Below are 27054 nucleotides of genomic sequence, written 5' to 3'. Positions count from 1 at the left end.
AATGATTTATAGACTATTTGTGAGTTTTATGAAGTAGAGTATTGGGCTGACTTATAGTCTATTCATTCTATATCTTAGTTGCAGAATGGTGTCATTTCTCTTTGTGTGATTATGGCAAGAGATAGTGACAATTGGAGATGAGATTCAAGAGTTTTCCATCAAAGTCCAGAGAGGACTTCTTCCGCCTTTACAACTTATCTCAATGGCTTGGATGAAGGGACCAAATGTGTGGTTGCTAAATTTGCAGATGACACAAAGACAGGTAGGAAAGTAAGTTGTGAAAAGGACATAAGGACTCTGCAAAGGGCCGTAGATAGGTTAAGTGACTAGGCAGAAATTTGGCAGATGGAGTATAATATTGCAAAATGTGAACTTGTCTACTTTGGCAGGAGGAATAGAAAAGCAGCATATTATGTAAATGGAGAGAGATTGCAGAACTCTTAGGTATAGAGGGATCTGGGTGTTCTGGTACATGAATCACATAAAGTTAGTTTGCAGGTACAGCAAGTGATTAGGAAGGCAAATGGAATGTTGTGATTTATTGTAAGGGGGATGGAATATAAAAGTAGGGATGTTTTGCTACAGTTGTACAGGGCTTTGATGAGACTGCATCTGGAGTACTGTCTACAGTTTGACCTCCGTATTTAAGAAAGGATGTAAATGCATCAGAAACAGTTCAGAGCAGGTTCACTTGACTGATACCTGGGGTGGAGAGCTTATCTTATGAGGAAAGGTTGAACAGGTTGGGCCTGTATCCATTGGAGTTTAGAGGATTGAGAGGTGATCTTGTTGAAACATATAAGATCCTGAGGGGACTTGACAGAGTGGATGCTGAAAGGATGTTTCCCCTTGTGGAGAGACTAGAACTAGGGGGACATAGTTTTAAAAAAGACAGAGATGAGGAGAAATTTTTTTCTCCCAGAGGGTTGTGAACCTTTGGAACTCTCTTCCCCAGAGAGCAGTGGATGCAGGGTCACTGAATATTTTTACGGCATAGGTAGATTGGCTCTTGACTAACAAGGGAGTCAAAGGATTTTTTTTTTTATTCAGGGGTAGGCAGGAATGTGGAGTTGAGGCCACAATCGTATCAGTCAACCATGATTTTATTGAATGGCAGAGCAGACTTGAAGGGCCGAATGGTCTATTCATGCTCCTACTTCATGGGCAGAATTTTCTGCCTGTCGGGCAGGTGGGCCCGACCCAATCTCCAGCGGGCGCGGAGCCGATCCCCGCCAGCGAAGTGGGCCACACCGCCATTTTACGTGGGCGGGCCCATTAAGGCCCACCCAACGTGACGTTCAGCGGGAAGCGCTTTGCGCTCCCTGTGCGGGCGGGGGGGATTCCCTCAAATCGAGAGTGCACTCTTTCGCACATGCACACGAAAGAGCTCACATCTCCCTGAGGCTAAGTGCAGCCTCAGAGAGATCGCCTGGTCTTTGAAAAATATTAATAATAGAAAAAAAATCCCTTACATGTCCCCCTCAGGTGACAATGTCACATGAGTTGGGACATGTTCATAATTTACAGAATAACTTTATTAAAATTTTTAAAACCCTACATGAAACCACATCCTGCCGCTGGATGAGGTTTCATGTTTTCTCTATTTGCCGCCGGGGCTCCTGGCCGACCCGCCAACCTTAAGGTCCTTCAATTGTTTAAATGATCCTGTCAATGGCCTCAATTGGCCATTGACAGGTCGGCGGGCCCGCAGCTGATTTTGTTGTGCCCCCAACCTTCCTGAAAATTTAAATGGGGCGGGATGATGTCGGGTATTCCGCTCGATGTCATCCCGCGTCATTTTACGCGTCGGCGAGCGGGCCCCGCCCCCTGCTCGCCAACGGCAAAATTCTGCCCCATATGTTTGTGTGTTTGTCTTTCAGCAAGGGAACACTTTAACTTTCCAGTGAATTTCAAAGCTTTAGCTGAGTTTGGAAATCTTCTCATTTTCACTTCTTCCTTCATGAATATAGGAACAGGAGGAAGCAATTCAGTCCAACAAGCTTATCTGTCATTTAATTAGATCATGGCTATTTGTATTTTAACTCCATTTACCTGCCTTGAATCTGTACCTCTCAGTACCTTGGTCTGAGAAAGAAGCTATGAATCTCAGTTTTGAGATTTCCAGTTGACACTCCCAGCCTGAACAGCACTTAGCAGGAAAGAGTTCCGGATTACATCATTTTTAAGGGAACACACTGTCACTGGGCTAGCGATCCAGAGGCCCAGGATAATGCTTTGAGGGCATGGGTTCAAATCTCACCATGGCTGCCACTGGAGTTTAAATTGAATTTAAAAATCTGGAATTTAAAACAATACAGTAATGGGTGACCATGAAACCATTGTTGATTGTCATAAAAACCCATCTGGTTCATTAATGCCCTTTAGGGAAGGAAATCTGCCGTCCTTATCTGGTCTAGCTGATATTTAATCCAGACCCACAGCAATGTGGTTGACTCTTAACCGCCCTCTGAAATGGCCCAGCCACAGAGTTGTATCAAACTGCTGCAGAAAAGTTGATAAGGAATGAAACTTGCTGGACCACCCAGAACTGGAAACAACAATGGCACACCCAGCCCTGTCAACGCAGTAAAGTCCTCCTTACCATCATCTGGGGGCTTGTGCCAAAGTTTGGAGAGCTGTCCCACAGCCTAGTCAAGCAACAACCTGACATAATCATACTCACAGAATCATATTTTATAATCAATGTCCCACACACCACCGTTACCATCCCAGGACAGGTCAGACCCACTGGAGGTGGCAGCACTGTGGTACACAGTCAGGAGGGTGTTGCCCTGCAAGTCCTCAATATTGACTCCTGTCCCCATGAAGTTTCATGACATCTGCTAGATCAAACATGGACAAAGAAACCTCCTGTTGTTTACATTTGTGATCATGGATGTTGCCTTTTGAAAAATATTTTGGGAATATGATGTTATTCTGTAAAGAAGGCTGTGTGTGTGTTTGTGTGTGTGTGTGTGTCTATGCGTAATTAATGTGGGGGAAGGTTAGTAAAGACACCTAGTCTGTGGGAGCAGAGAGATGAAAGGCTAAGTCGCTGGATGCATGCATTTGTAATGAGAGGCTATGGTGAAGTTGAATGTATGAGTAAATAGGTTGGGTTATAAAATTTGCATTAGGTGATAGATAAGGACTTGACTTTTCAGCTGTTAAATTTCAAAGGGAGTTTAGAGGTGTAAAGAAACTTTTGCAACTTAAAAAGGTTTCATAAGTAAACAAGGGAAGGTTATTAAATTTAATTTTACCCAAAAGTGGAAACAATAGGAAAACATGACAGATTTTTATATTTTAGAAAAAATTAGTTCAAAGAGGTGCTTAGGACAATGGAATCTAGGATGAAAGGGGAAAAGGATATGTAAGGAAAGATGTTTAGTTGAGTTGTGTTGGCTGTGTGGGGGAGATGGCCTGAGACCAGCTCTGTGCTGAGAAAAGTTGTGAATTTGAAGCAACCATCCAGTTTCAAGCCAGAGAAGTCTTTGTCTCAGAAAACAGTTTGTTTTCTGAACTTTCTTTGATTTCCACAGCAGAGAGGAAAAGAGTGAAAAGTCTGTGGTGTACCTTTTATCAAAGTGACAACAGTTTTGCTTTGGGTAATATTACTGGATTTTTATGGTTAAAAATCTTTAAGGGAGCCAAGTAGTTTACTTGTCTGTTCTGACCAAGTGGATTTTTTGGGGAATGTTTTGTGAGACTGCCTCAATTGTGTAATTTTAATCTTGTGTGTTTAAGTTTTTTTTCTTCTTGTTAGTAAATCTTTTAATTTTAAAACCCTAGAAGTGTAATTAGGATTCTATGCTTCTGGGTTCAGAAGCTTTTCCCCTCATTTTCAAACTACAAAACAAAATGTTATGATTAGTAAGACAAGTTTCCCTTTGGAATTACCATCAGTGGTGCCTTCACAGGATCCTCCAAATCTCATGGCATGAAGGGTGGTCCAACAGCAGTGTCCTCTCCCAAGCCAACATTCCCAGCATCGAGGCGCTGATCAATCAAAACCAGCTCTGTATGGTGGGACATGTTGCTCGTATGCCTGATACTAAACTCCCGAAGCAACTGCTCTACTTGGAACTCAGTCACAGCAGGAGACTCCAAGGAGACAGCGGAAACACTTTAGGGGTGTCTTCAAAGCACACCTGAAGAGATCAAACATACCCACTGCTTACGTGAGCCCCTGACTTGTGACTGACCAAAGTGGAGAAGTCTTATTAAGGAGGGCTCCAAACACATCAAGAGATTTTGTTGGGAACATGTAGAGGTGAAGTCAAGGCATCGGAGAGACTGCACAAATCTCCAAATAGCCCATCTACACAACTCTTCAAGCACCACCCGCCCTGCATGTATTGGATCATGCATTGGACTTATCAGCCATATCAGAACCCATCAAACTGGAGTGGAAGCAAGACATCTTCGATCCTGAGGGACTGCCTAAGAAGAAAATGAAGTCAGAATCTTCATTTCAAGTCAGAATCAGAGATTTGAGCATTACTATCTAGGCTAGCACTCCAGTGTCACTCTGAGAGAGTGCTACACTGTCGGAGGTGCTGTCTCAATGACACGTTAAAGTGTGGCACTGTCAGCCCTCTCATGAGGACGTAAAAGATCCCATGGAACTATTTTGAAGAAGACCAGGGGAGTTAGCCCTGTGTATTAGCCAATATTTATTCTTCCATCAACATTATAAAAAACAGGCGATCTTGTCATTATCATAATTGTATTTGTGGGAGCTTGCTGTGCTACATTACAGCAGTGACTACACTTAAAAAGTATGCATATCTTTATATTCGTTCATGGGATGTGGATATTCCTGGCTAGGGCCAACATTTATTGCCCATCCCTCATTGCCCTTGAGAAGGCGGTGGTGAGCTGCCTTCTTGAACCCCTGCAGTCCATGTGATGTAGGTACACCCACAGTGCTGTTAGGAAGTGAGTTCCAGGACTTTGACCCAGCAACAGTGAAGGAATGACGATATATTTTCAAGTCGGATGGTGAGTGACTTGGAGGGGAATCTTGTAGATGGTATACACTGCTGCTACTGTGCATCGGTGGTGAAGGGAGTGAATATTTATTGTGCTGGATAGGGCAACAATCAAGCAGGCTGTTTTGTCCTGGATGGTGTTGATCTTCTTAGGGGTTGTTGGAGCTGCACTCATCCAGGCAAGTGGAGAGCATTCCATCAAACTCCTGACTCGTGCCTTGTAGATGGTGGACAGGCTTTGGGGGGATGGTCAGGAGACAAGTTACTCTTGGCAGAATTCCCAACTTCTGGCCTGCTCTTGTAGCCACATTACACCCCATTGCCAGATCTTTTCCCATTCATTTAACCTATCTGTATTAATTTGTAGCCTCCTTACATTCTCTTCACAATTTACTTTCCTACCTATCTTTGGGTCATCAGCAAATTTAGCCATGATTCCATTGGTCCCTTCATCCAAGTCATTTATATAAATTGTAAAAAGTTGAGTGCACAGCACTGATCCCTGTGGCACACCACTCGTCACAGCCTGACAATCAGAAAAAGACCCATTTATGCCAACTCTCTGCTTCCTGTTAGCCAGTCAATCTTCTATCCATACCAATATATTACCCCCTACACCATGAGCTTTTATTTTTTGCAATAACCTTTGAGGTGGCACCTTATCAAATGTCTTCTGGAAATCTAAGTACAGGACATCCACCAGTTCCTCTTTATCTACAGCACATGTAACTCCTTCAAAGAACACCAATAAATTGGTTTGACATGATTTCCCTTTTACAAAACCATGTTGACTCTGCCTGATTGCCTTGAATTCTTCTAAGTGCCCTGCTATAGCATCTTTAATAATAGCTTTTAACATTTTCCCTGTGACAGATGTTAGGCTAACTGGCCTGTAGTGTCCTGCTTTCTGTCTCCCTCCCTTTTTGAATAAAGGAGTTAAATTCGCTATTTTCCAATCTAATGGAACCTTCCCCGAATCCAGGGAATCTTGAAAAATTAAAACTAGCGCATGAACTATCTAAGGTTATGTTTTGAATCCTTTGTCCTACTTAAATTAACATTCCAGATTAACCATCCAGTTTACCGTCTTATTTACATGTTCACTGGAAGGACCACCCAGCATCGACCTAGGCACCAGAAACAACAACAGCAAACTCAGCCCCGTCGGCCCTGCTAACATCTGGGGGCTAGTTCCAAAATTGGGAGAGCTGTCTCACAGACTAGTCAAGCAACAGCCTGACATAGTCATACTCACTCATACCTTACACATAATGTCCCAGACACCACCATCACCATCCCTGGGTATGTCCTGTCCCAACGGCAGGACAGGCCCAGCAGAGATGGTGGCACAGTGGTATACAATCGAGAGGGAGTTGCCCTGGGTGTCCTCAACATCAACTCCAGACCCCATGAAGTCTCATGGCATCAGGTCAAACATGGGCAAGGAAGCCTCCTGCTGATTACCACGTACTGCACCCCCTCAGCCGATGAATCAGTGCTCCTCCATGTTGAACAGCACTTGGAGGAAGCACTGAGGGTGGCAAGGGCACAGAATGTTCTCTGGGTGGGGACTTCAATGTCCATCACCAAGAGAGGCTCGGGAGCACCATTACTGGCCGAGTTTGCTGACTCTTAAAGGACACAGCTACTAGATTGGGTCTACAGAAGGAGGTGAGGGAACCAGTAAGAGGGAAAAACATGCTTGACCTCAACCTCACTAGCCTGCCTGCCACAGATGCATCTGTCCATGACAGCATCGGTAGGAATGACCACTGCACAGTCCTTGTGGAGGCAAAATCCCATCTTCACATTGAGGATACCCTCCATCGTGTTGTGTGGCACTACCGCTGTGCTAAGTGGCATAGATTTCAAACAGATCCAGCAACTCAAGACTGGGCAACCATAAGGCAAAGTGGGCCATCAGCAGCAGAATTGTATTCAACCACAATCTGTAACCCTATGGCCTGCATACACCCCACTCTACCATTACCATCAGGCCAGGGATCAACCCTGGTTCAGTGAAGAGTGCAGGATGGCATGCCTAGGAGCAGCACCAGGCATTCTTACAAATGAGGTATCATGCTGATGAAGCTACAACACAGGACTACTTGCATGCCAGACAGCATAATCAGCAAGTGATAGACACAGTTAAGCGATCCCACAACCGACAGATCAGATCTAAGCTCTGCAGACCTGCCACATCCAGTTATGAATGGTGGTGGACAATTAAACAACTCACTGGAGGAAGAAGCTCCACAATATCCCCATCCTCAGTGATGGGGGAGCCCAGCACATCAGTACAAAAGATAAGATGAAGCATTTGCAACAATCTTTAGCCAGAAGTGCCGAGTGGATGACCGATCTCAACCTCCTCTGGGGGTCCACAGCATCACAGATGCCAGTCTTCAGCCAATTTGATTCACTCCACGTGATGTCAAGGAACAGCTGAAGGTACTGGATAGTCCCTGACAACATTTCGGCAATACTACTAAAGACTTGTATTCCAGGACATCACTGTAGGAGTTCTTCAGGGTAGTGTCCCAGGTCCAACCACCTTCAGCTGCTTCATTAGTGGCCTTCCTTCCATCAAACAGTCGGAAGTGTGGATGTTCGCTGATGATTGCACAATGTTCAGCACTATTTGTGACGCCTCAGATACTGGAGCAGTCCATGTCTAAATGCAGCAAGACCTGGACAATATTGGGCTGACAAGTGGCAAGTAACATTAGTGCCACAAGTGTCAGACAATGACCATCTCCAACAAGAGAGAATCTAACCATTGCTCCTTGACATTACCATCGCTGAATCCCTCACTATCACCACCCTGGGAGGTACCATTGACCAGAGGCTGAACTGGAACTAGCCATATAAATACTGTGGCTACAAGAACAGTTCAGAGGCTAGGAATCTTGTGGTGAGTAACTTACTTCCTGACTCCCCAAAGCTTGTCCACTATCTACAAGGCACAAGTCAGGAGTGTGATGGAATAATCTCCACTTGCTTGGATGAGTGCATCTTCAACAACACTCAAGAAGCTCGACACCATCCAGGACAAAGCAGCCGCATGATTGGCACCCCTTCCACAAACATTCACTCCCTCCACCACCGATGCACAGTAGCAGCAGTGTGTACCATCTACAAGATGCACTGCAGGAATTCACCAAAGCTCCTTCGACAGCACCTTCCATACCCACGACCACTACCATCTGGAAGGACAAGGGCAGCAGATAGATGGGTACACCACTACCTGGAAGTTCTCCTCCAAGCCACTCACGATCTCGGCTTGGAAATATATTGCCATTCATTCATTGTCCCAAACAGCGCTTTGGGTGTACCTACACCATATGGGCTGCAGAGGTTCAAGAAGGCAGCTCATCATCGCCTTCTCAAGAGCAATTAGGGATGGGCAATAAATGCTGGCCCAGCCAACGATGCCCACATCCCATGAATGAATAAAAAAAAAATCAGATCCTTCCCATTTTTGTCAGCAGGTTTGATAATGATGTCTAGATAGGACATGAAAGAATTGCAAGCTGAGAAAAAAAAAAAAATAGTTGGAAAAACTCAGCAGGTCTGACAGCATCTGCGGAGAGGAACACAGCCAACATTTCGAGTCCGAATGACTCTTCATCTGTCAGACCTGCTGAGTTTTTCCAGCTATTTTTATTTTTGTTTCAGATTTCCAGCATCCGCAGTATTTTGCTTTTATGCAAGTTGAGAGGATTGGTTAGACTGAGTGAGCAGAGTGGAGAAACTGGCACAGTTCGGACTTCTCAAAACAACGATCTATTGAGGGTAGGAGGCTGGAAGGAGGGATCAAGGTGGATCAGGGAGCCTGAAGACAGGACAAAGGACAGTATTTAGTGGAGGTAATGGGGGTCCTGCTCACTGCCTGGTGAACTGGGTGAGAGTCCCCATGTCACCTCTTTTCAGGAAGGCCTTCAGCTTTGTGTGCCAATCAGTTACTTAACTGGGCAGTGGCAAGACTTCCTCGGGGTCAAGACTCCAGGGGCTGAAGTCCCACCCACCAAGATCCCCTGGCCAATCAGAAGTCAGCAGCTCTTCATTGCTTGCCAGTGCCACTGGGGAGGCGGTGGATGCTGCCAGTACTACACCCACTGGAGGTCTGGGATCGCCACAGGTGAGTGACGGCAGCCGGTGTGTCATGGGGTGGGGAGTCACGGAGGAGGGGGGAGGGGTGTTGGTATCAAGGGTGCAGGGGGTAGCTCTCAACTGGCCCTCCCGTTCTTTGTGGTAGGCCCCTCAATCAGCACTGGGTGCATGGTAACAAGGGACCCCTTCCCCTGGAAGTCCACGAATAAACATGCCAGCGTTTGCTTTTTGGGATTGCCCCATGGCAAGTCCTCTGCCTGCAGCTGGGTTAACGCCCTTAAGTGGGCATTAATTGTTCAGTTAAGGGCCTCACTTGATGGCAGGGCGGGAAAGCCGCCCATTGGCCTTCCTGCCATGGACTTAATGGGGCAGTGTCAGGAAGATGGCAGGGTCCTCAACCACCGCCCTCCTGCTTGATTAAATTCCTCCCGGTCATCAAACTTACCACAGGCGAGGGCATTAAATTCCACCTAAAGAGTCAAGTGTATGGGAGGAAGGCTGTCAGACATATCTTTCCAGAAGGAAAAGTTTTCAAATCTCAGTTCCATTTTAAGGCACACAAGACCAGTTCAGACAAGCTTTACTGGTATCCTTCATTTCCAAGCTTTACTGGTTTTTCATTTTATTGGACAATGTATGCTATGTTCGTTATTTATTCTGGTGGTAAATTCCAAGCTTGCCAGTGTTGCCCTCATTCCAAATACAAATAGACTGTCTACCATATCAACTATAACATTTCACTCTAAATTCTTGATGTGGAAACTCTTATTAAATTTTACAGAAAGGATCAGTTTTCCATTAACAGCATCTGAACTTTCAGCAATTTTCTGAATTACATGACACAACTCAGTGGCTCAGAGGTTTATGCTGCTTGCTTAAGGATATAACTAACATTTATATAGTTCCTTATCACTTCTCAGAAATGGCTCAAGGACTGCACATACGTTTATGTGCAGTGACTTTGAAGTGCTGTGGCTAGTCACCGTTCTATGGAGTACTCAATTACCTAGTCTTAAAATCGTGCTGAACTGTGAAGATAAAATGTGAATATAATTTATGATTAAAATTATGAACAATGTATCCTTTGGCCGTCGGAAATATTTCAAAATCCAGCAAATAAAAGAGAGACCTGTAAAGTTCTTTAATTTTATATTACCTGCATGTATGTACTTAACATCAAAAGATGATCCCGTTCCTATTAGAAACTGAGATTGAGGAGCTGGTGTTGAATGGCAGATTCGTGTTCCTGGACATTTCCCAAGTTATTTATATGTTAATTCCTAACTGTTGTATAAAGAAAGGCTTTCATTATATTGTGACTTTCACAGTCTCAGAACATCCCAAAGTGCTTGACAGTCAGTGAAGTACTTTTGAGGTATTTGTCACTGCTGTAGTGCAGCCAATGTCAGGCTGCTCGCACACAGCAAAGTCCCACCGGCAACAACGTGGTAATGACCAGATGGGCTGTTATTCATGATATTGGTTGATGGATAAATATGGGCTGGGAAACTGGGGAGAGCAGCCCTGCTCTTAAAAATCGTGCCATGGGATTCACCTGACCGGGGCAGCTGGAGCCTCGGTTTATCGACTCATCTGAAAGATGGCACCTCCAACAATGCAACTGCTCCCACAGTACTGTTGCTGGGCATGTCAGCCTAGATTGCAGGCTCGAGTCTACGGAGCGGGACTTGAGCCCACAGCTTTCCATTGCAGAAGTGAGAGCGCTACCATGCAAGCAAGGGCTGATACTCTTGATGTATAAGAAACTATAGATACTTCACTTGAGTGAAAAATATCCTTGTAATAAATATTAAACTGAAAATGACGGAAACAGAGTTATGAGTGCTGAAGAACTGCATTAAGCCATTTTATTGAAAAGCACCCAAGTTTTAGGGGAAGTTAGATTATATGGTGTTATTTAGCCATTTTAAATGAAATGCTTTCCAGAAAGCAACATGAAAAATATTTTAAATAAATCAGTTTAATAGTTTAATCAAGTGAAAGATACTAGTGGCTTTGCTGGCAGCTATCAGATCAGTTATTAAAACCACATTTATTGCAGTATTCCATACTATTTCAATATTATATTGTCAGTCTTTCAGACTCAATTTTAGAAATATATTAACTCTACCTACGCAACACGAGCAGTTTGTCTAGTAAGTGTCAGATATGAAATGACGATCAATATTTCTTTCTAAAGTAATCTTAAATTTCCTTGGCGTATCCAGCTCTTTGTGTTGGGATACATTAACATTCATAATTGTTGTCAAGTGAAATACTCGGCATCTTGAAAAGCACTGGGTCTCCGTTACCAATGATAAATTAGGCAATTGTAGTGCACAAATTGTTTCAGTACCAGTGTTAATGTTGTTTTCACACTACCACATAATTTCACAGCTCAACAAAAGTTTCTTAACTGCCAAGGAAAATGAGTGGCAGTATGAAAGTTTGTATAAACATCCATAATTATGCGCAAGAAATAAAAATGCCTCGAAATGGGGGACAATACAATTAGACATGGTCATTGTAGGGTTCACAGATATTTATATTTTCACAGGTGGGATATAGTTGTTATCCGCATATTGATTATATTGTAAAGATACACAGGTGAAGGGCATTAAGTGCTTAGAGCAATTGTAAAGAGAGACTGATGGGACATTGGGGTAGTCGGTAGGAAGAAGACATGTCCAATGCTGCATTCTGTAAATAAGCCTATTATGGAAAAGAGTATTAGTGTCTGGTTATATATTTCACTAATTGGCTTGGGATTGATTTAATATGTGGCAGAGAATGGTTGCCTAAAGGTGAATATTGGAAACTAAGGAATTTTTTTTCAGACAGAAGATTTTAAGCTCAGTTACTTTTGCAAAAAAATGGTTGAAGGAAGGTATAAAGTGTCAGGGTATGGTTACCCACTGCTGTTCTCCAAATCTGCTTATGTCCAGTCGAATAATAGAGTGGATATGGGATATGGCCTGGCATTGTCATGCCCTAACAAAAGCAAAATCAGCATAATTTTGTGAGCTGGATGCCTGTCAGTTGGATTCTGATGAAAGTTTAAAATTCAATTCAGTTTCATGGATAAAATTTATAAGGAAGATGATTTTATTAAATGCCTTCAAGTCATAGTTGGACTTTGACAGATTTAGAAAGGCAGAAGTTTATTTCATAGTTGAATATATTATTGACTTTAATAGACTATGGCCCAGATCTTCTAGTCACCAGATCATCAGAGACCACATGTACGACCCACGGAAGGCTTGTGTTCTCCCAGACTCCTGCAAATTTCAACTTCTGATGGGAAATTTCCCCGCTCTACTGGATCATCCACGAATGTCTCCAACTCTGAGCTAAAGTCGAAAATTTCGGACAGTTCCATAGAACTTAACTGAAGAACCCAGGAAATATTAGACAAATTAAAACCTAGTCTAACTCTAGGGTATCTACACAACTGACAGCCCCAATCACTCACAGTGACTCCCCGACTACTCCCGATACACTAAAACCCCCCTGAATATCCCCCTGACCGCCCGACTGCCCCCCAACCCCTGACACTCCTGACTCCCAGACTACCCCCTGAACCAACCCAACACAACTACCCCCATCGACCACCAGACTTGCACACCTGACTACCCCCTCCAATCCCCCGACTATCCTCCCGACCTGAGCCGAATACCCCTCCCAATGCTGCCAGCGCCCCCAACCATGCAACTACCCCTCTAACCTGACCTGGCTAGCACTCGACCTTACTATCTCCTTGACCTAACCTGAATACCCCCCACCCACCTACCCATCCACCTATCTACCCACCCTACCACCTGCATCATCACCCGCCTGCCACCTCACCCTCCTGCCTACCTTACCCACACTACCCACCTGCCCACTTATTTACTTACCTCACCAACCCTACCCACTTACCTCCCCCACCTACACACCCTACCCATTCACTCATTCAGCCATTCATTGACATTCACACTGGACACTTAAGCTTACCATATGGCAATTAGTAACATAAAAAGGGTTTCCCCCCAACTTTACTGCCACCTGATGGAGTTCTCTGAGGGAAGCAGAACTCTGCATTTCTCGAAAAGCCAGAGTCATAAGACCCGGCTAGAAATGCAGAGCAGCGTCGAGGTGGGGCAAATTTCAAGCAGAGTGGCAATCCGACAATCCTCAGAAGATTCTGGCATATATAATTAATGCAGAAATTGAATTTGGAAATTCCTTGTTCAGTGCTCGCTTTCAAATTGTTGGATTGTATTAAAGTGGCACACATTGATAGGCTCCTACCCTTACCTGGAGTTAGATTCTCAGAGTGAGACATGCCTTTGGATCAGATGTCTGGTGCTTTAAAAAGAAAACCCTGGGGAAAAAGCCATTTCTAGTAGCCTTCATGGCACAAATGGGACATTTGGTGGTGTCACAGAAGATAGAGGCCTCAATGATTGTGGCCTTTTGAGATAGTTCAGATATGAGGAACAGACGTCAATACAACAGAAGAATTACAAAAAAAGTGATGATGAAGATCTGTCAGACCACAGGGTTGGAGTAATAATAATAGATGAATGACCCCAAGAATGCCCAGGCAACTGTTAACAGGTGGTTCAGATGTGATTCAAAATATCATTACGTGGTAAATTGTCCAAAGCAAAACAGCAGAATTTTAAAGCAACAAATGACACAGAAAGTTTGGAAGTTGAAGGCAATGATATTGATTAGTCTGAGGAATTACTAGTCACAAGAAGCTTTGGTCTGATAATGAGTGCACTAGTCATGGATTCATTTAATTGTGCCGTGTTGGACAGGGTGTCACACATCAACAGTATGTGGAATGGGTTGGTTAAAATGTTATTTAGATTCACTCAGTAGTAATGATTGAAGTAATGTTAGGGAATGGAAAGTTCTACTTGTTTCAGGTTCAGAGGTGACAACACATTAAGGTCATACATACATATGAGCATATGAATTAGGAGCAGGAGTAGGCCACTTGGTCCATTGAGCCTGCTCTGCCATTCAATAGAATCTTGGCTGACCTGATTGTAATCTCCAGTCCACATTCCTGCCGACCCAATAATCTTTCACCCCTCCTTGTTAATCAAGAATCTATCTAGCTCTGCCTTAAAAATATTCAAAGATTCTGCTTCTACCGCCTTTTGAGGAAGAGAGTTCCAAAGATTCACAACCCTTTGAGAGAAAAAAAGTTCTCCTCAATTCTGTCTTAAATGGGCGGCCCCCTTATTTTTAAACCATGACCTCACTCAAAAGAGTTGTGATTCCATGCAGAATAGTTGGAGTAAGTCACTTTATTAGCACAGATGTGGTATCTGGTGAGATACCCTTGTTGCTGAGCAAGCCTTCCATGCAAGATGCAAAAATGAAACTGGACATGGAACATAATAAAGCAATTCTCTTTGGAAAGTCAGTAGATTTGCAATTTACCCAATCAGGACATTATTGCATCCCTTTAACAAAACCTAGTATCCCTAATCAGAATATTAAAGAAGTGTTAATGGCATCAGGTGATAGGAGTTTGAGAGAGGAGAAAGCAAATTGTCTGAAGTATACATCAATTTGCTAATCCCTCTTGTCACAGATTAAAAAGCGTACTAAAGGATGGAGGAGTGGTAGAGGATGAGTACACAAAGCTCATCGATGATATTAGTGAAAAATGTGATATATGCAAGAAGTATCGGAGGACACGGTCACAGCCTAGTGTAAGTCTCCCATTAGCATGAGACTTTAATGAAGCAGTAGCAATGGATTTAAAGGCGTGGGGCAAGGACAGAATCATTTTCATCTTACATTTTATAGACATGGCCACCAGAGTCAGTCTTTCTACAGTGGATGCATGGTAGAGGCAAAAGAGTGAATATAGATAAAATCATGGAAAAATAGATGGGGACCAGACTGGGGGAACCAGCTAAATTCCTGACTGACATGGAGGGGATTTTGTCAATGACAAGTTTCCACATAAGCCTCCTTCCGCCCCTCTTCATCTCACTCCCTCACCATATCCTCCTGTCCTCATGGGCAGAATTTTTCACTTGGCGTGCGGGCGTGCACTCAACACGCTTGAGTGTAAAATAGTGCTCGATGACGTGTGGGGAGTGCCCTGATATCATCGCACACTCGCGCGTTATATTGGGCGGTGGGCACGAGCAGGTGCTGGAGCTACGCCTGCCATTAAATTAAGAGGCTACTTAAGGCCACTTAAGGCCATTAAAAAGCCGATTGACACTGATTTTTCATTGCCTGTGTGATTTCGAGCGCGTCGCACGTACAAACTGGCAGGCAGCCAGCCAATAATTTCAAAATCCTCACCCCAAGGGCAGGATAAAATGGGTCAGCAACATTGCCAGTATCAATAGTTAGGAGTTTGGTACATGGTTTGCTACTGGTGACTTATTGGTACTTGGCAACTTCATCTCTGTTCGGGGCTTCATTCTTAGCATTTCCAGGCTTCTTTTCAGGACACCTTGGTGTCTCCAAGGCCCCCAGAGGGTTCAGACTGTTTGGACCCTTCCAGGTTTCAGACAGCCTTCTGTTACCGTGGGTAATGGGGATTGTGGTCTCCGCTGATGGCACCTCCTCTGAGGAGGAGAGGGGCAGAAGGGAGAGGAGGCCAGGTGTCCCAATGCAGCTTCCAGGGGAGGGACCTGAGGGAGGGGAGATGCAGACACAAGGGGTTCAGGGCCAGCAGAAAGTTCAAGGCAAAAGGGGCCGCAGAAGATGCCACTATCCTGCTGCCAGGGTTTACAGATGGTGATGCAGCTACCTCAATATGTCTGAGGTGCAATGCCAAAGGAGGCTACGTCTCTCAAGGGAGACTGTGACCTCCATTTGTCAGATGATTGGGCCTGAGATCAGTATCTCAGTCATTGCCTGTGTGAGGGCTGCTGTGACCTTCAGAGCCACTGGAATGGGTGTTTACACCCATGCCAGTGGCTCTGAAGGTCACAGCAGCCCTCAACTCCTGTGCCTCCAGCTCTTTCCAGGGTTCAGTGAGGGATCTATGTGGAGTCTCCCAGTTGTCCACAGTTGTGTTAAGCTGATGACAGAAGCTCTGTTCAGGTGGGTACTGACCTTTATTCTTTACTGAATGGACAAGGCCAGCCAGGCTGACCGAACCAGAGGCTTTGCAGCTGTTCTCATCCAGAGCGCACTGAGAGGAGCCTGCAGAGAAGACAAACAGCTCGTGCGCCAATGTGAGGTTTCTCTGGGCCTCCCTGCTCACCATTAATGGATAGGCACCTAGCTGAGATACTGGGTGCCTCATCCACCTCTCACACTGGCACTGACCACCTGAAGTCATTGCCTGTGTGAGGGCTTGCAGGTCTGAGCGCAACCCCAGGAACCCCTGATTCTGTCCCTGGAGCTGCCTCTCCATGAGAGTCGCCACTCTCTCAATGGAGAAGGTAGTGTGCTCAGCCATGAGGGTCAGCGCAGTGCTCATACTCTGCATGGACTCCTCCACAATGGAGGCATGCAGACCCTCTTGGATCTCCACCAGATCCTCCTGCACATCCCACTGGACATCCAGCATCTGCTGCCTAATGATGACTCCAGAGGTTCATCACCTTCCTTCGACTGAGCAACGTCCTGGTCTCCAGCAGCCCTCCGACTGCTGGCGTCCTGGGCACTCTCTGCCTCTGCCTGAACCTCAAGTGAGTGTGAAGTGCCCTCACCAATGTGCACCGAGATACTAGCTGCCAAACTAATGCCCACCGAGCTGCCGGTATCTGTGCTGGTGCCTGCTTCGGTGTGATGCAGGTACGAGTAAAGCCCGGTGTCAGGGGTGGCCCTTCCGAGTCCAGAGAATGAGTGTGTGCTGGTGAACCTAAAAGGTAGAACAAGGACATGTCATTAGTTAAAGTCACCACGCTGTCTCTGCGCATGCTAGGCACCCTGGTGAGACAATGGAGATCTGTATCATGGTGCCATCATCTTTCAATGATCAATGGGGACTCCAGGTTTGAGGCTCCCATCAATGAAGAGACTACACTAGAATAGTTGCACAATCCGAAAGTCTCATCTCTGTGCACTGCACTCTTACCTTCGTCTGGCACCCCCCACCTCTCCACACACAGTTGCACGTGGAGCATGCCAGCTCACCAACTCAAGGGCTCGAACCTGCTGATCAGCAGGAGGTTGGGCGGGCCTCCGCCTGTACGTGCTTTTTCTGCTTGGTTATGGCTTGTCTTCTCCTGAAAGGTCAGGGGAGCATTGATGAGGTAGACCACTCTCTACCTGCAGCGCCATTGCAGCCTGGCCAACCCCACCCGAGGAACACCTCGCAGGGCACATCCGAGCCGTGGCACCCGAGCCGCAAGGCTCACCCCCTTGGCCAGCTCCGGCATCATTGGCAGTTGGCACTCAGACTCCAGAAAACCTGAGGCCTAAGGCGGGGATGGCCACACCTTAACACTTCTGCACACTGACCCATGCCAGCACTGCACTCAACCTTCCTGAGCACAGCATGCCATTGAATCGCTTCAGGCATTGCACCCATCTGCGCCGCACCACGTCATGGCTGCTAACCAGTGCTGCCACCTCCTCCCATGCCCTCTTTGTGAGGTGCGATGGCCCCCTCCTCCCATCTCTGGGGGCAAGGGTGTCCCTCCTGGCAGCCACCTTCTCCAGCAGGACTGCGAGGCACTCAACCGAAAAGCCGGTGACCGAGTGCCCGCATGACCTGTCCTCCTGCCTGGTGTCTCCAATTGCACTCGACTCCATCAAGACAACGCAGAACAGACATCCTTCTGTGGCAGCCTCTCTGGGGCTGCCTGGGGTTGACTGGGCCCCTGCCCTCGCTTGGTCCTTTCCCAGCCAGTGAAGAGGCGTTTTTCACACTGGGCGGGCCTTAATTGGCCTGCCAGCGCGAAATCACGGTCGGGGGCCGATTGTGGGCGGCAGGCCGTTTCCCGGCCGCTCCCGGTCCCGTCGACCTCGCCCTTTGACCTCAAAATTCTGCCCCATGTGTTTAGCTTCTCCTTAAATGCATCAATGCTATTCAACTTAACCACTCCTTGTGGTGGCGTGATCCACATACTAAGCACTTTCTGGGTAAAAAGATTCCTCCTGACTGACCTATCGGATTTATTAATAACTATCTCATATTATGACTACTAAGCTTCATTAAGCCTTTACTGCCTTTGATACGGACAGTATCCATAAATCACATTACCCCATACTGGGCTTTGACAAGCACCTTTCCGATGTCTGTGACGAAGATTGGCTGTAGTAACACAAAAGCCTCAGGACACACCAGCATCCTCAAAAAGGCACATATCAAAATCCAAGGCAAAAGTTTGACAGAACAGTTGTGACATTAAAAATGTTGTTGAACGATTTCCATTCTTCTTTGTATAAAATGCTGAGAAAGGTTAGCACTGCTCATTTCTACTTCTAGCACATGTTTCTGTAAACTGGCACATAGCAGAAGCAAAATAAGACAGTAGACTTTAAAAGAAAGTAAAGCAATTTACTGAAGAAAATAACACAGAATTAAGATTTGTGGGATGGGTACTTTAAGTCCAGTGTGCAGACAGGTAGCTGTAAGACAAATTATTATGGCAGACAATGAATGTGACCCAAAGAACAAACAAATCTACAGTGTTCAAGAAGTGCAATATTAAACATAAATCAATTCCAACTGAAAGATGGATACAGGTATAACTAATTTTCATCTGCTGACTTCCTTTTCATGCACAGATATGTGCGTGATATGATTTTGAGGTATATTATTAGGTGTCAACTGTCCAACAATAAACATTGGAGGTTCATAGCACCACAGGGAACAAAATACCAACATCTAACTCTGAGCTTCGGCACAGAGACATTGAGCTGGAGGCTGAGCTGCAGATATTGCGACACATCAGGGAGAGGGAAAGTTACCTGGACGCTTTGTACCAGCAGCCAGTCACACCCATGAGGATAGGGTCTTCTGGTTTGGTCAGTGCTCAGGGACAGGAGGGTTTGAATGTGAGCGTGGCAGGTAAGGGGAACCAGAAGGCAGGAGTGCAGTAGCCTCCTTTGCAATTGTCCAATAGGTTTGAGGTTCTCTCAAATACTTTGGATGAGGGTGGGGGCTGCAGGATGCAGCAAACTGACCATGTGGCACAGGAAGCCATTCAAGTGGGGAGAGCAGAAAGGAACGTAGTGGTAGTAAGGATAGTATAATGAGGAGGATTGACACTGCTCTCTGCGCCAAAGAGCAAGAGTCGGCTGTGTTGGCAGCCCAGTGCCAGGGTCCGGGACATCTGTTCAGAGCTGGAGATAAACTCACAGTGGAGGGGGAAGGATCCAGTTGTTGTGGCCCATGTAGGTACCAACGACATAGGTAGAACTAGGAAAGAGGTTATGCATAGAGAGTATGAGGAGCTAGGCACTAAATTAAAAAACAGAACCTCAAAGGTTATAATCTCTGGATTATTACCTGAGCTGCATGCAAATTGGCATAGGGTACTTAAAATTAGAGAGACGAATGCATGGCTCAAAGACTGGTGTGAGAGAAGTTCAAGGGGCACTGGCACCAGTACTGGGGAAAGTGAGGGCTGTACCGTTGGGTTGGTCTACACCTGAATCGTGCTGAGACTGGTGTTCTAGCGAGTCACATAACTATGGAAGTAGAAAGGGCTTTAAACTAAATAGTGAAGGCAAGGAATGAAATTTGGGAAGATGTGTTAAAGCAAGAGAGAAAGGTATTAATATGGGAAATGATAAAAAAGACCGTGACAGGAATGGACAAAGAATGCAAATCGAAAAGTAAATCAGCAGATGATGCTAGAGATTACAAAAATAATAGAAGTACAAAACTAAAGGCTCTGTATCTGAATGCATATAGCATTCGAAACAAAACAGATGAGCTGATGGCGCTAATAGAAATAAATTAGTATGATCTGATAGCCACTATAAAGACATGGCTGCAGGAGAACATAGATTGGGACCTGAATATTGAAGGGTACGTGACATACAGGAAGGACAATAAGTTTAGGAAAAGGTGGCAGGGTGGCTGTCTTAATTAAGGATGGCACTAGTACAATACAGAGGGACGATTTAAGTTCAGGAAACCAGGCTGTAGAAGCAGGGTAGAGATGAAAAATAATAAAGGCAAGAAGTCACTTGTGGGATGGTGTACAGGCCCCCTAACAGTAACCATATTGTAGGACAGGGTATAAAATAGGAAATAATAGGTGTTTGTCAGGTAGGTATGGCAATATTCATGGGGGATTTTAATCTACGTACAGACTGGAAAAATCAGATGGGCAAAGGTAGCCAAGATGAGGAATTCATAGAATGTTTTTGGGATAGTTTCTTAGAACAGCAGGTTCTGGTGACAACCAGAGAGCAGGTTATACTAGACCTGGTATTGTGCAACGGAATAGGTTTAATTAATGACCTCATAATGAAGGCACCCCTAGGTAGCGATCATAATATGATTGAGTTTGCATTCAGTTTGAGGGAGAGAAGAGTGGAACCAGGCTAGTATTTTAAACTTAAATAAGGGCAATTATGAGGGTGTGAAAGCGGAGCTAGCTAAAGGGAACTGGCAAATTAGGTTAAGGGATAGGTCCATAGAGATTCAGTAGCAGAGATTTAAGGGGATATTTCAGAATATACAGAATATATACATTCCAACGAGAAAGAAAAAATCCAAAGGGTGGACCCACCATCTGTGGTTAACTAAAAAAGGATTGTATCAAACTTAAAGAAAAAGCATATAACTGTGCAAAGATGGATGGCAGGTCAGAAGATTGGACAGGATATGAAAAAACAGCTAAGAATGACTAAAAGATTGATAAGGAAGGAAATATGAGAGTACAAAAGAAAGCCACCTAGAAATATAATGGCACGTAGTAAAAGTTTCTATAGATACTTAAAAAAAGAAAAGAGTTCACAAAGTGAGCATTGGTCCTATAGAAAATGAGCCTGGGTAATTAATAATGGAAATTAACTAGATTACAGATAAGTTGAATATGTATTTTGCATCGGTGTTCACTACAGGGGATACAAGTAATATCCAGAAATAGCTGTAAATCAGGAAATGGAAGGGAGGGGGGAGCTCAAAAAAATTACAATCACTGTGGAAGTAGTACTGAGCAAGTTGTTGGAGCTGATAAATCCCCAGGTCCTGATGGACTTCATCCTCAGGTCTTAAAAGAAGTGGCTAGGGAACAATAGTTGATGCGTTGGTTTTAATTTTTTCAAAATGCCCTAGATTTGGGGAAGGTCCATTGGATTGGAAAATAGCAAATGTAACCCCTTTATTCAAAAAGGGAAGGAGACAGGAAGCAGAAAACTATAGGCCAGTTAGCCTGACACCTGTCATAGCGAAAATGTTAGAACCTATTATTTAAGGTGTTATAGCAGGGTACTTGGAAAAAATTCAAAATAATCAGGCAGAGTCAATGAGGTTTTGTGAAAGGGAAATTATGTTTAACCAGTTCATTGGAGTTCTTTGAAGAAGTAACATATGCTGTGGATAAAGAGGAATGTATTGTATTTAAATTTCCATAAGGCAATTGATATGGTGCCACGTGTTCCTAATTCATATGTTCATGTGTAATATGTGCACTGCAACATAATATCAAATTAATTCATTTTTTGCAGCCTTTTGTTTTAATGTGCAGGGACAAAGAAGAGGCAAGTTAAGTCGTTGAATCTCGGGAGGCTCCCTGGAAGGGCCCTGCGACATAAAGTTTCAGGACATTGGTGGGCTCAGTGGCTCTGGGAACACTTTGCAGATGACTGACCATTTCTTCAGGTCATCTCGCACCATATGACTCACCTCCTTCACCTTGCCTTCCTGCTGACTCTGAGCTCTCGTAAGCCTTGTTGGCTTAATTTGATGGTGGGAATCTTGCTTCGAAGTAATGAAAGGCTGTCGGTTCAAGACCCACTGCAGAATTTAAGCAAATAATCTAAGCTGCCACTTGCCGTAGTGTTGGTGGACGTGGCAACTTCTAGCTGAGATATTAAATTGGGTTCCTGTTGGATCCAGGGCGCTTAGGTTTGTTGGGGCTAAAGGATCCGGGTTGCATGTTTATATCGAGGTGACCAAGTTGGAACAGAGACAGAGAACATCAGGAGATCATTGTTAGAATAAACACATGCTGTTTATTTACAAACTGAACTCAGCAGCTACACTTGTGTGCTCACAACTTAAAACTCTGTCTTCACTCATCAGTGACTAACTCAAGACGCTCCTACAGAGAGGTAGCCCGCGCTACGCAGCTATTGGGTATTTAGATCATGTGACTTTACATTACAATACTTGTCTTAAGGGTATATTACATATCAGATTACTACAGTTCCAGTCTGCCAACTTGATTGGGTATAATAGATACCAAGGTACTTTTCTGAAGAAAAATAAGAGCAGTTTTCCTGATGTGCTAGAAAGTATTTATCTCCCTACCAAAAACAGGTCATTCATGTTGGGGCTGTTTGCAGGACATTGCTGTGCATATGTTGTGTTACATTTGACTATTTATTCTTTGTCTGCAAATCCTGAGGATGTGGAAAATACTATCTAAACAAAGCCCTTTCTTTCCTTAGCCGGTCTTCCATGACATACAGTTAGCTGACTCTGTTTGACAATCTTGCTACTTGCAGTAATGAGTCGTATATCCCTTATCTGTTCTACATGCTAACCTTCTCATACTGCATTGGCTGCGCCACCCAAATGCTAACTGACAAAAAAATAACTTTTGTATTTCTCTTCCGTAAAATTCAAAATCTGCCACTTTTGTTGAGCTCATCATCACCCTTTCTGAAAAGCAGTAAAATGTCCCATTTTTGATTTGACTGTGCAACCGAGGAGTGCTATGCAATTTTCCAAATGAATGAGATGGATAAAGTCTTCAGCAAGCATAACTTGGCCTCTTTCCAAACCTATCACTAGATCACTTTTTTGGGGGCGTGATTAGCCAGAGCAGTGCCGGAGATGAGCAGCTAAACCTTTCACTCATATTGGAAAACTGGACAACACATTATCCAGCCGTACACCAGTGAGCGCATGAGATGTCATTTTTCGGCGGGGACATTAAGACAAAGCCACATTTGCCCCGTCAGGTGGAAACACATTTTGAGGATGAGCAGATGAGTTCACCTTAGTGTCCTGGCCAATATTTATCCCTCAACCCATGGTGATGGGTTTTTCTCTTACTTTTGTTTCCAGTCAGCAGCACACCTGATGTGGGCACATCTTCTGTTTCTTTGCATCTTTGCTTGCCCCATCAACGTTCCCTTTGGCCCTGTGACTAACTCGCCTGTCACTCAATCTCTCCCGCCTCTCAGCCTACCACAGACCTCCCTTTAGTCCTTGTCCCGCCCACTCCTTTGCTCAAAACCTGTTACATCTCTGACTTTTCCCAAGTTCCGATGAAAGGTCACAGATCTGAAATGTTAATTGTTTCTCGCGCCGCAGCCGCTGCCTGAAGCACTTCCTGCACTTTTAGTGCTTTCTTTTCACCCCCCAGATTTCTAGCATCTGCTGCCTCTGCCTTACAAATTGCAGAAATTGGCTTGCTGTATTTTCCTCAGCAGGAGCACTTCATTGACTGTAATGCCCCGAAGTCATGAAAAATGCTGTATAAATTCAAGTCTTTTGTTAAAGCACAGAGTCCTTTCAAATGCCAAAGTGATCTTGACATCTCAAGTACTTTTCTAGATTACCGTTTTTACAAGTATGTGGTTAATGAGACTTCTGAATTTGACTGTGCAGGCTGCTTAAGGGTATCTTTCTCCGTTCGTCTTGCCCATCCCTGAAACAGAAGATATACCTTGTGGTCCTCAGTACCATTATTAATGTTATTAACTTGAGACAATGGAATGAAAATGACAGTATTAATCAGCAGGGGCAGAAACAAAAATTGCTGGAAAAGCTCAGCAGGTCTGACAGCATCTGTGGAGAGAGAAAGACAGAGTTAATGTTTCGAAAGGTTAACTCTGTCTTTCTCTCCACCGATGCTGTCAGACCTGCTGAGCTTTTCCAGCAAATTTTTGTTTTTGTTTCAGATTTCCAGCATCTGCAGTATTTCGCTTTTATCTTAGTCAGCAGGGGAGTGCGTTGATTCAATCACTCTATTCAGTAACTAGTTTAAAAATAAAGGATCTCCCATTTGAGACAGAAAAATTTCTTCTCTCAGAGGGTTGTTAGTCTTTGGAATTCTCAGTAACTAGCCCACAGTGCCCTGGTTTCTTAAAAACACATTGACAATCTAGTTTAAACTCTGTATTATCCCATCAAGCAGTACAGTTGTAGGTGTAAACCAAGCTGAACATATTGCGAAAATGCAAATGAAAGTACTGTGAATAGAGAACAGCAGGAAACCTGTTGTGATAATTACAGACATACTGCACAGAGCACAGTATTAACAATGAAGCAGGCTTACTAGGATTATAAGATTATAAGAAATAGGAGCAGGAGGAGGATATTCAGCCCATCGAGCCTGCTCCAACATTCGATAAGATTATGACTGATCTGATTGTGGCCTTAACTCCTTTTTCTTAGCTGTCCCCTCCCATAACTCTTCAGTCGCTTGTAGATCAAAATTCTGCCTAACTTGGCCTTGAATATATTCAATGACCCAGCCTTCACTGCTCTCTGCGGAAGAGCATTCCAAAGACTAACAACCCTCTGAGAGAAGAAATTCTTCTGCCTCAAATGGGAGATCCTTTATTTTTAAACTGTGCCCCCCGGTTCTAGATTCCTCCAACAATGAAACAATCCTGACAGCAGCCATCCTCTCGAGCCCCTTCAGGATCTGATCTATATCAATAAGATCACCTCTCATTATCCTCCAATGAGTACAGGCCCAAACTTCTCAACCTTTCTTCATAAGACAATCGCTTCATCCCAGGAATCAGACCAATTGAAATTTTGCTGACCTGCTTCCATTGCAAGTATAATTCAGTATATTCGGATGAAAGGTTAAGCATGATATAATGCATTTATTCTGAAGCATTTCTATAAATATTGACACAGCCCTGGGAATGTATTGTGCGAACCTGTGAAAAACAATGCCAATTATCATTGTAGAAAATGTTTTTAATTGGTAGCTAGCAACAAGACTAATGTGTCAGTAAGTGAATAAATACAAAAAAACTGAGGCAGGATATTACCCATTGGCTTCAGGACCCCGACATCAAACTGAAACGATAGTAGGAAAGCCTGCAGTGCACGTGCAGCAGTCACTCATGGGAACATAGGGAATAGGAGCAAGAGTAGGCCAATTGGCTCCTCGAGCCTGTTGCACCATCCAGTAAGATCATGGCTGATCTTCTGTCTCAATGCCATTTTCTTCCACAGTCCCAATATCCCTCGATGTCTTTAATATCTAAAAATCTGTTGATTTCTGTCTTGAATATATTCAATGACTGAGGGTGGAATCGTCCCAGATTTGCGCTAGTGTGGTAGCAGGCGGGGAAGAGGACGTTTTACCCGCTGGCTGGAATGGTGGGTTTTTGCGCCGTATCATCCCGATCCCGCCTCATTAATCACGCATTCCCAGGAAACACGCCAGGTCGCGGGCAGGATGTCCTCTGATTCGCCCACCCCACTGTTACCTCAGCCCTTCAGTAAACCAGGTGTCGTATTTAAAAGCCGCCCCTGCAAAAAGCTAGCATTCTTCAAGGGATAGGAGGTGGCATAGCGGTATAGTGACTGGATTGGTATTCCAGAGACCCACGGTAATCCTCTGGGAACCTAGGTTTTGAATCCCATCACATCAGATGGTAAAATTTGAATTCAGTAAAAGTCTGGAATTAAAAGTCTGATGATGACCATGAACCCATTGTCGATTTTTGTAAAAACCCATCTGGTTCACTAATGCCCTTTAGGGAAGGAAATCTGCTGTCCTTACCTGGTCTGACCTACATGTCACGCCAGACCCACAGCAATGTGGTTGACTCTTAACTGCCTTCTGAACAAGGGCAATAAATGCTGGCCTAGCCAGCAACGCCCACATCCCATGAACGAATAAAAAAAAAGGAAGCTGTTGGGAACTGATGGCTGCCAAAGGGAGGAAACATGCTGCCCCCCAAATTTAGCGATGCCTCCCTCGAGTGCCTACTGGATGTAATGGAGACCCCGCCGCGATGTCCTCCACCCCTGCTCTGGGCGAAGGCCAACTAGCAAGGTCACCAATCCAGCATGGGAGGTGGTGACAGCGGTGGTCAGCGCCAATGCCCTGCAAAAGAGGACAGCCACCCAGTGCAGAAAAAGGATTAATGGTCTCATCTATTCCACCAGGGTAATTCAATCACTCTCAACTCACACGCTCACACACCCATCACACATCCACAGGGATCTCACACCTCAAGGGACAACACCACTAACTCTCTCACACACCCTCACATCTCCATCAGGCTCATACCCTCTGGAGCTCACGTACTCATCCTGCCTATGGCTCCGCTCACCACACAAACATTCCACTCAGTGCCATGTGTCCTGCTCACACTCTCTCCATCTGTTTTCATGCAGGAGAAGCCTGCTCGCATCAACAGGGAGAGGTCCCAGACCGGGGTGGACTGGCCCACATTGGGTCCCTAACTCACATTGAGGAGTGTCCCATCGCGCTGACTGGTGAGGACGTGGACTGTGCCTGTGGTGACGGTGAGGTCAGTGGTGAACACCCTCGTGAGGATCCTGCACCACATCATCCCTCTGTCAATGTAACTGCGAGTGCTCCCTCTCCTGCTTTTGACTCTGCTGCCATGCACTAATTATCTCTAACACAAAAAATAAAAAATACCTGGAAAAACTCAGCAGGTCTGGCAGCATCGGCGGAGAAGAGTACAGTTGACGTTTCGAGTCCTCATGACCCTTCAACAGAACCAACTTATTTCCACTTTGGTTTACAGGGAGCTCTGCCAAGCAACTGATACCCTCAGCCAGCCAGTCCCTCAGCTCCATCCAGGTCCTCACCTCCAGCCAAGAGGACACCTC

This window comes from Cetorhinus maximus, chromosome 8, assembly GCF_964194155.1.
Source record: "Cetorhinus maximus chromosome 8, sCetMax3.hap1.1, whole genome shotgun sequence".
NCBI classification, from domain to species: domain Eukaryota; kingdom Metazoa; phylum Chordata; class Chondrichthyes; order Lamniformes; family Cetorhinidae; genus Cetorhinus; species Cetorhinus maximus.
The sequence above is the reverse complement of the archived record's forward strand: the minus strand, read 5'-3'. Positions refer to the sequence as shown.